The sequence below is a fragment of the Macaca thibetana genome, chromosome 8, assembly GCF_024542745.1.
Source record: "Macaca thibetana thibetana isolate TM-01 chromosome 8, ASM2454274v1, whole genome shotgun sequence".
Lineage (NCBI taxonomy): Eukaryota > Metazoa > Chordata > Mammalia > Primates > Cercopithecidae > Macaca > Macaca thibetana.
Genome location: NC_065585.1, coordinates 63,873,833 through 63,884,328, shown reverse-complemented (window position 1 = coordinate 63,884,328; position 10,496 = coordinate 63,873,833). Strand labels below are relative to the sequence as shown.

The window sequence follows — 10,496 nt, the reverse complement described above, 5'->3', positions numbered from 1 at the left end:
GAATGTGTTATCACTGTCCTTGGTGTGTAGAAAGAACCCAATGTGGTCATTATTATTATTATAACCTTGAGGCACATCAATAGTTTAAGGATATAATGACTAAGCCAAGGTCAGTCCTGTCCAAGACACTATCTCATCTCTGAATTAATACCTTTTTTGTTGTTGTTGACAGAGGGTCTTGCTCGGGAGTGCGGCGGTGCAATGATGGCTCACTGCAGCCTACAACTCTTGGGCTCAAGCGATCCTTCTGCCTCAGCCTCCCAAACAGGTGGGACTACAGGAATGTACCACCATGCCCGGCTAATTTTTACTTTTTTTTGTAGAGACATGGTCTCACTATGTTGCCCATACGGTGGTGCCATTAACTGGGATAGGAAATTCAGGAAGAGGAACTGATTTCAAGGTATGAAATAAACATTTGAAGAATTCAGTTTGGTAAATTAATGAAATGAATGAATTCATCCCAGGGATCATATTTTTTTGAAAAATTAAGAACTGACTTTAATCCCATCTTAGCAATAACTGATAGTTAAATACATTTAATAACTGAGTGTGTTTCATGTGATTATTAAATTTTTCAGAAATGTTTGGAAAAATGGTATCACTGGTAAAATATACTAGAATATCAAAGTCCAGTCTTTTACTTATAACTTAAATCCCTTTTTCTTTTTAATTAATGACTTTTCTTGTACTTCTTCCTACCATATATATAAATCCTTTGATAGCCATTGTTTTACATATCAATAACAAAAGCAAAAATAACTCCAGTCCCATTAGTTAAACTCCTTGTCTAGCAGAAGGGACTACATAAACTGATAACGGTAAATACTGCCTTAAGGGAGGTATCAAAAACTTGCCAAAGGAAGTGAAATGGAACAGATTAGGGAACTTTTTGCAGAGAAGAGGAGATTTGAGCCGGACCTTAGTGGATATATAGGAATTGTTCGGTGAGAGATTTCTTTGTTCATTTTTCCCCAATCCTAATACTAGTTCTGCTAAGATGAAATGCTTGTTAAACTGTAATCTACCATGGACCCAAAAAGGGACCTGTAGATTCTTATAGCAGTTCTGAACAACAGCAGCACAAAGAAAAGAAACCATCCTTCTGCAGGTTTCAATGTGTGTACATAAAGGAGAATAAAGCAAAATTTACTAGGAATACTTGGGAAAAACAAATTTTAAAATGCCAGGCAAGTGGTAATAAAAGCTGATACTATTTTCTTTCCTAACATCGCCACTTAGGGGAAAGACAGACTGAAAATTAACAATAGAATTGAGTTGGGGGTCCTTTTAAAGCTGGTGGTGTGCGCCTGTAGGAGGCTAAGGCAGGAGGATCACTTGAGCCCAGGAGTTGGAGGCTGTACTGAGGTATGATTACACCATTACACTCCAACCTGGGCACCACAGCAAGACTGTTTAAAGCTGGTATTAGAAATTCAGACCAGGCCTGGTGGCTCATGCCTGTAATCACAATGCTTTGGGAGGCCAAAGTGAAAGGATCACTTGAGACCAGGAGTTTGTGACCAGCCTAAGCAACATAGAAAGACCCCGTCTTTACGAAAGATAAAAAAGCAGCCAGGCATCATGGTGTGCACCTGTAGTCCCAGCTACTTGGGGAGGCTAAGGCAGGAGGGTTGTTTGAGCCCAGGAGTTGGAAGCTGCACTGAGATATGATTATACCATTGCACTCCAACCTGGGCAATAGACAAGGTCATGTCTCAAAAAAAAACAAAAACAAAAAAACAAAAAATGGATCTTCTTAATTCAATAAGTGTTCTATATAACTATTTCTTTAATAATTGTTGGCATCTTAAATATATACTTCATTGCAAAATGATTAAATACAGTTGTCCCTTGGTATCTGGGGGACTGGTTCCAGAACCCTCCTCAGATATCAAAATCCCCAGACACTTAAGTATATATACTGAAGTATATATATATATATATATATATATGAAATGGCATAGTATTTGCATATAAACTATACACATCCTCCCATGTACTTTAAAACGTGTCCAGATTACTTATAATACTTAATACAATGTAAATGCTATGTAAGTAGTTGATATACTGCATTGTTTAGAGAATAACAAGAAACGAAGTTTGTACACGTTTGGTACAGAGGCAAGTATTCTTTTTTTTTCTTTGAATACTTGGAATTAGAGGTTGGTTGAATCCATGGATGTGGAACCCAGAGACGCAGAGGGCCAACTGTAAATGTTGTTTCTGTCTAGATAAAAATATTACAGCATTTTATACAATTCAAATATGCCTGAGGTGCTATGTTACTACCAGAAATTGAAAGACTAGTATTTACAGCACAAAATTAAACATACCTCCTGCTTGGAAGAAATAAGTCTGGGTCTGTTTACCTGGAGTCCTATAGATAAGTGCCAACAGGATCTTGGCCAAGTTTCAGAGGGTCTGTAAACTACCTGCAATTATGTCAAATTTTCTGTGCATGTGTCTTTCTTCAGACAGTCTAGAATATTCATTAGCTTCTCAAAGGAGTCTATTATCTTCCCAAAACTAAATCAGCCTCTGCAAAAAGGTCTCCCTGAAGCACATTTATCTTGCTTTAAAAGCCTAAGTATTTTGGGGCTGGGTGTTGTGGCTCATGCCTGTAATCCCAGCACTTTGGGAGGTCAATCACTTAAGGTCAGTAGTTCGAGACAAGCCTGGCCAACATGGTGAAACTCCATCTCTACTAAAAATACAAAAATTAGCTGGGTGTGGGAGTGCACACCTGTAATCCCATCTACTTGAGGGGGCTGAGGTAGGAAGATCACTTGAACCCATGAGGCAGAGGTTGCAGTGAGCCGAGACTGCACTATTGCACTCCAGCCTGGGCAAAAAGAGTGAGACTCCATCTTAAAACAAAACAAAACAAAACGCCTAAGTATTTTTTTAACCCCCTGCCTCTGAAAAAAATTTTAAAAACTGATTATCCATCCAAATTAAGCAAGTAAATATTTGTGCTTCTGCACTAGACCACTGGCGTTAGATCCAAAAATCAAAATTTTGTCCATTAGTAAGAAGGCAGGGTTACTCATTCTTAACTTAGCATTGTAAAACAATTCAGTGTTTTCAGGCATCTAGCTTTTTTATAAAACTCAAAAAAGACAAAAATCAATAAATACCCTGAGCTAAGGACTTCTGCAATGTGCAACTATTAATTAGTATACCTAACTTTTAAATTAATCTATACAATTAACTCTACCTAAAAGTCAAAGAGCAGAGCAGCCCACGGATGTTTTTCTTATAGGTTGATCATTTTTTTGAGATAAACCACAGCAAGTTGGTGGCAAAATTAAAGGATTGAGAATTCTTGCTATTCCATTCACAGGCAATCATCCATTCTCCTATTAAATGAAAGGTATTTCACAATAGAAGAAAGCTATTCTTTCCAGAACAAAATACATTTCTCTCAGGGATTAGATTTTGGAGACTTTATGGCACTTACAAAAGGCTTTTGATATATCCCCCTGCTAATTTAATTTTCTGCCTTTGCTCTGTTAATAGCCATGACCAGTTTGGAATACCTTCTCTATATTATTGAAAATCAATGAGCAGAAGTCTCACTAATACTTTGAGGCCACTAATGTATAAGAGGTCACTACTCAAAGTGTGAAAGATGGTTGAAAACAAGTTGAGCTTAAATTAGGGAGTAAGTAGCAAAGGCCCTGAGATTCAAAAGCTGTTTTTTGTTTTACCTGAGACTATCCAATAAGCATTAGCTTTGATAACCACAGAACCAACATTTGCTTGTGTTAACCTGACATAAGGGCCCATAAAATTGTATTTAACAGGCTCTACAGCAGCCTCTCTGCTCCCTTGAAAGAATAGCTTCATTCATACACATTCCAAATTATATCTGTTTTGCATAAATGAAGTAGACTTTGTAGAAAAGACTGGATTCATTATCATGTAAAATACAGCCATTAGCAGAAAATCTAGTAACTCTATTCCCAGACATAACAAGATTAGACTCAGGCTACTGGGCTGGAAACGGGGGGATGAGAAGTAAAGTGTTCTTAAAGCCTTCCTTCTTACAGCATTACTCATGGGGGTAAATTAAATAACAGTACCAAAAAAGGAAGCTACAATATGCTATTACTCAGGTCTACCATCAGAGCAGAACATTCTGGCCAACTGATCTGGAGGGTTAACACTAGCATAGGAAAGACTTAAATGTCTACACGTTTCCCTCTCAAAACCTTTCTTAAGTTCTCTTGCAGCTGGAAAATTTGATAGGACTTACTTGCCACAAATGCTTATCATGTTGACATACAGTAGTTGTGTTATCATCATACTAATCAGATGCTGCCACCAGGGAGTAAAGGCTGGTTAATGATGGAAATTCAGAGAATACAGTACCACAGATTCCAAAACAAGGGCCTGATTCTAGGCAATGCGACGAAATGCTCTCAGGGTCAGGCAGAGGGGTAGGTCCAAAGGAGAAAACCTGCAGATGGAACATCTGAAGAATGTCTACTCAGTGCCAGGCACAGCTCTAGGCACTCAGGACACAGGGTGAACAAAACAGATGGGGTCTTAGCACCTTGTAGGTGATGACTGACAAAAGACTAACACCAAAGTATCAGATGCGGAACATTTAAAAGGTAAAAAAGGAAAGGTGAGAGTGTCTTGGGGGGTTTCCTAGGCCATGGATGCTTGGGGGGAAGTCCTCTCTGAGAAGGTAACCCTTAAGCAGAGATCTGAATGACAAGAAGGAGCCATCCTCTATGCTTTCAACCTATAAAAGCCACCTTTCATGGGAAAAGGATGACAGACGGCAAATGGGAGGGAGCAGTTTAGTCTTGTAATTCGGTGGTTTTCATCACTTTTGGTGTCTTTGAGGCATATTTTCAAATATTACCATATTTATTATATTAAGGGATTATAAAACAAAGCAATTTAAAATGAGTCAACAATAATTACAATCCAGCCCCTCTCGACACTTCAGCTAATAACATCTCAGTTATCTATAAAAGCACCCACACTCATCGCGATAGTCACGACTTCGCATCAATTCTGAGGTGCTATCTGTGGTCTATGCCACATTCTCATATACTCAGGAGGCAAACTTATCTCTGTTAAAGTAAGTGGGAGTTCTTTTGTTAGCAGAAGTTTAAGAACACACTAAACTCCTTGCATTCACACTTGTTTTCTGCAAACATAACCTGTTTGGCCTAATACTTGTCTAACAACATCTTAATGGTATATATACATTTTATAAACTATATACATTCAGCTATAAAAAAATACATGTAAACAATCATATTGGCAGCATGCCTTTGGGCTATGGGCATCAGATGGGCAATGGCAAAGGATTACATGAATGAAATCGCAAACTCATTTCTAATTTTCTAAGTTTTCCAGCGATCCCATTATCAGATATTTTTCATTTTTCACATAAATCTCAATCTTTTGGTTCTTCCCTTATATGAAACATTAGAAAAAAATTTTATTTATTTAATATACTGCTGGCTGATTTATCATAGTTAAAGCCATCATAGACAGGGTTAACTTTATCCTTTCAACAGAAATCTGTTTTTTTTTTTTTTTTTTTTTTTTTTTTTTTTTTTTAAGAGATGGGGTTTCTTTGCCCAGGCTAGAGTACAGCAGTGCGATCATAGTTCACTGCAGCCTCAAACTCCAGGACTCAGGTGATCCTCCCACCTCGGCCTCTTGAGTGGATGGGATTAAGGGCACAAGTCTTTTATCAGGAATCTTCAGAAGCACATTAGCACCATAATTAAACTTCACTATGGCTGGTCTAAAATCTATTTTAGAAAATATTATGAAATTATAAGAATTTCCTGCTTGGCAAGGTGCTATGCCACATAGCATTTTATTTATTTTTAAAAATCTACTAAATAAAAGGAGAAAGGGAAAACGATGAAAAAAGTGAAAGGAAGGAAATATGTAAGTGGACGAATAGTGCAGAGCTGCCCCTTTTCTTAGTCATGAATAACTATGAGAAACTCAGAATTTAAATATCTAAAATGAAAGCCCTATTTGGAACTGAGTCATCTCTCCCGGTGGGCCTGGGCAGGGCTGTTCCAGCGTGTGTGGTCTCTTCTATTCGAGGCTCAGATAAGGCCATGAGAGCCAGGTGCTTCCTTCTTAGAGCAATATTGGTACTAAGGAGTCGGGGGAGGGTTTTTATTCCTAAAGTGGCAGGCCCACAAAAGAAATATCTTTTTTCATGACATGAAAAAGGAATACAGAACACAGCCACAGCTTCATTAAACCTTGCTCAAGAGTCTGGAGCTCTCTGTGACTGAACAGGACAGGCCTCAGTGAGCATCCCTGGCCACCTGCAAGACACAAAGACCCAACAGGGAAATTCTTTCTCCACTGGTAAGGATGGAGCTTTCATAAGACGGAGTAGGAGTCTCTAAAAAAATGTTTTTAAAGTTTTTTTTTTTAAGTACTAGAACCTGTGATTGATCCTAGAAGTCCAGCATTCAGAATCACCTTATGTTAGTAATTTGGGTGTGACAGGTGTCTGGCTGTGAAACTATCACTCCATTAATGACCAGATGTTTCATGAGAAGGTCACATATGCAAAGTGACCCCCAAACACAGAAGGAGTCAAGAAACCAAAGAAGGAGGCAGACAAGTCCATCTTGTGGTTACAGGGTGATTTTATTGGGGAACTTAAGGACAGGAGCATGGTCTTGGGTAGCCACAAGACAAGTAGATCTCCTCATCATGAGACCCCCAGACCCAAGGATTATATGCCCAGGGAAGGGTTACACATGCTCCAGAGGAAATGAGTAGGAATTTGATCTAAAGGCAGGATTTACAGTAAGTACCAGTATATCAAGGTTGATCTGCTCTAAGGGCAGGATTTACGGTAGGTATGTGCTCTTACACAAGGAACAAAAGATAAACTGGAAATCTCAGAGCATTCCTGGAACTGTTCATAAGAAGTCAACATGGTAGATTAGCTTACAAGATGGAAGTACTTTAGCTTCCACACTGGGGTCGACTTGGGGAGCCAAGAGGAACTCTAAAGCAGTGGTCCCCAACCTTTTTGGCACCAGGGACCGGTTTCATGGAAGACAATTTTTCCACAGACAGTGGGAGTGGGGATGGTTTCGGGATGAAACTGTTCCACTCAGATCATCATAAGGAGTGCACAACCTAGATCCCTCACATGTGCGGTTCACAACAGAGTCCGCACTTCTGTGAGAATCTAATGCCACCACTGATCTGACAGGAGGCTGGCCCACCACTGGCCTCCTGCTGTGTGGCCTGGCCCCTGAAAGGCTGAAAACCCCTGCTCTAAAGCAACCAAACACAGGGTCAAGGACGATGACTTCCTAATCAGCTCCCTAGAGGAGTGCAAAATTAATTAATGCTAAAAGAGCAAAAACATAGTATTAAAGAATATAAAGCAGATTATATTGGAAGAATGTAAAAAAAAAAAAGACCTTGAAGGACTTAACTAAAGCTAGTTAGAAAACCTAACACACAGACCTTAACATCAATGGTTAGATTCCAAACAGCCAACTCTCTCTTCATCAAATAGGTCCTCTAGTGTGCTCTGCATGTCAGGCGCCTCGGGTTTCTACTGAAGCAGAGGCCGCAGCCTCGGTCCTCCAAAAGCAGTTCTTACGATCTTCTCAAGACATCCATTCGCGAAGTGAATAGCAATCAATGCTCTTGGAGCTTAATGGGGAAAACTCGAAGACACTGACATGCCACCAGGTTATCTCCATGCCTGAGGCTGACGAGGCAAAGGAGAACAACTGTGACCAGCAGAGAATAGGTACTGTAGTGAATGGCATTTATACGCTTTACCTTCTAATTCCTAGAACCCTCCTCTGAAGAGGCTCCCAGTGTAGCTACCAATGGAGAGGAAACAGCAGAGATCCAAAGAGATAGCACCTTCAAGGCTTCTCCCAAGCCTCTGGCAAGGGGATCTGGGCACCCTGGCAGCCACAGACCTCGTAGAGCACCAGCTGCTCTAGGGGGGAGGGGTTCAAGGCCCCAGCCTCTAACTGGAGCTGTGTCCTCCCTGGCCCCCTTGGTGTCCTCAATGGCACAATTTCTAAAAAATCTGTGTGGCTCCTGAGCTGAGCTAATCATCTGAAATCTTTTCACAGAAAGTCACGGGCTTTTAAAACTGGAACAAATCTTATTCTTCATGAAGAAATAATCCTCACTTCTGCATTCTTCTTTTCTCTTTTCACTTCCTTTTCTCCTTTTTCTTTTTTTTTAATATCAACTAGTTACTTTCAAATGGAAGAGTCCTGATGTATGGAAGTCTATGGAAATCAAGAACTGAATATCTGCCAATTTCACACAAACTCACTGTTATTTAAATTAGGAAAAAAACACAATAATATAAACAAAATGTCCCAAAGAAGTTCAGAAAGTCGCCATAGGTCACAAAGCAGCCAAGAGTGGACAATGAAACTAGCTTTTACATCACCTGACTCTCCAGCCAGTTCTACTGTGCTAAGATCAGACCTAATAATCCAGCTAATAAAAAAACTGGACATTTAAAATTCTAAATGGTGCCATTCTAGCCATTAGAAGCATTTTTCAACCATAGGAAAAAAAAGCAGTTAATGTTGAGGGAAAAGTCAGGGCATATTTTCTTTAAGTTAAAAAAATCTAACAATAATTTTTATACCATAAACACTTGTAAAACAGCATAAACTATGTATTATATATATGTGTGTATATATATGTATGTGTGTGTGTATGTATGTGTGTATATCTATCTATCTATCTATCTATCTACAAAAGGAGTACCCTTTTAGGATTACACTTGACTTACATGGCCTAGCTATACAGAGAGCTATTACATGTACTATAACACACCAACAAGTACACAGAGTTATTCCAAAGTGAATGAAGTATCCCAAAGTGAACACTCTCACGTTAACTGCCCCTTGGGCAGAAGTGCCCATCCTTTGGGCCAGGGAGCAGAATTACAGGGGACAGATCAACAGGGCCACTACATCCTTCCGGAGCAAGCTGACATTTGGTGTCAACAAGAGATTGCAGCTGAAGCTTTGATTCTATCCAGCCTGCTGTTCCAACAACCCGTTGTGCATCAGACACAATCATGGCCTGGCTTCAGTCACAATGTATTTAGGTCCATTTGCAAAATAGCATAGAAAACAGAGGAGTAAAACTTAACTATATGCTGAAATGTTCCTTTTACACTTGGAAGCATCACAAATGCACTTTTTCAGGCTTATCAGGATACCCTCTAGCATCAGAACATGGATTTTTGAGTCTTACAAAAGCTCTTCTTATTGTGCCTGCACCACAGATTTACACTGCTGTAACTCCTGTCAGACATCATCTTAGCTTTATGAATAAATAAAACTATGCTCTAGGGAAACATTGATTTAAGAGGAAAAATCAATACCCATCTAGCATGCAATAGACTTGAGCTTTAAGGCGGCTTATTCCCAAAGTACAATACAATATGAAGTGTAAAACCATACTTTTTGCTTCCTAATAAAGGATGAGTGAGAATATGTGAAATTGGCAGGCAAATCCTTGCTTTCCACAGTCCTCAGAATATCAGGAGTCCTCTTTTCCTCTTAAAAGTAGCTTAGTTGATATTTCAAAAGAGGAAAGAGAAAGAGAAAAAGAAAAAAGGGATAGGTAAAGCCATGGTGGCAAAATCCTGATACTCTGTGAATCTAGACTGTGAGTATGTAAGGACTCAGTGATTCTCTCCTGTGTGTATAAAATTTTTCATCATAAGCAGTTTAAACATATGAGGCTGGTCATGGTGGTTCATGCCTGCAATCCTAGCATTTTGGGAAGCCAAGGTGGGAGGATCGCTTGAACCCAGGAGTTTGAGATCAGCCTGGGCAACATGGTGACACCCCATCTCTACAAAAAATTAAAAAACTAGCCAGGCATGGTGGCATGTGCCTGTACTCCTAGCTACCTGGAAGATTGAGGTAGGAGGATCTCTTGAGCTCAGGGGTTTGAGGCAACAGTGAGCTATGTCCAGTCTGGGCAACAGAGTGAGACCCTGTCTCTAAAAGCAAACAAAACCAAGAGGAATGTAAAAATTATGATGTTTGGTTGGGAAAAATTCTCAGGGAAAAATATCAGCCAAGATGCTAACAATGGTTCTCTTTGGGTAATGGATTCACATGGAAACTTTTTTCTTCCTTGAGAGTATTAAATTTTCCAACTATTGTGACTATGTATATGCTTTTATAGTTCAGAAAACACACACACACAATAAACACAAGGAAGGATAGCAAAAAGAAAATGAAAGATTAATTAGACTGACTGCAAAGTATTTTTATTGACTACTGGCCTAGAGACAGCTAAGATTTATACTGTAACACTTATTTATATTCCAGGCCAACTCTTTCTTTCTGCTCTTGGATGTTTTTCAGGGCATAAGCAGGCTGCTATTAAAATTGACTGATTTAAAAAATAAAGCTAACAGCTTATGCTGAAATTAACCTCGTCTTTGTGAGCCAAAGATCAAATGC

At 39.3% G+C, this 10,496-nt stretch overlaps 1 protein-coding gene across 2 annotated transcripts in view; it reads right to left on the bottom strand.

Moving 5' to 3' along the window:
• PAG1 (phosphoprotein membrane anchor with glycosphingolipid microdomains 1) overlaps positions 1 to 10,496 on the bottom strand; it is a 141,386-nt gene that overhangs the window by 84,654 nt on the left and 46,236 nt on the right. The window contains exon 3 of one of the 2 annotated variants that reach the window (XM_050802231.1): positions 7,492 to 7,741. The exons of the other annotated variant lie outside the window; for it this stretch is intronic. The gene's annotated coding sequence lies outside the window, so the exon portion shown is untranslated. The remainder of the gene's footprint in view (positions 1 to 7,491; positions 7,742 to 10,496) is intronic. 2 annotated transcript variants of the gene reach the window in all.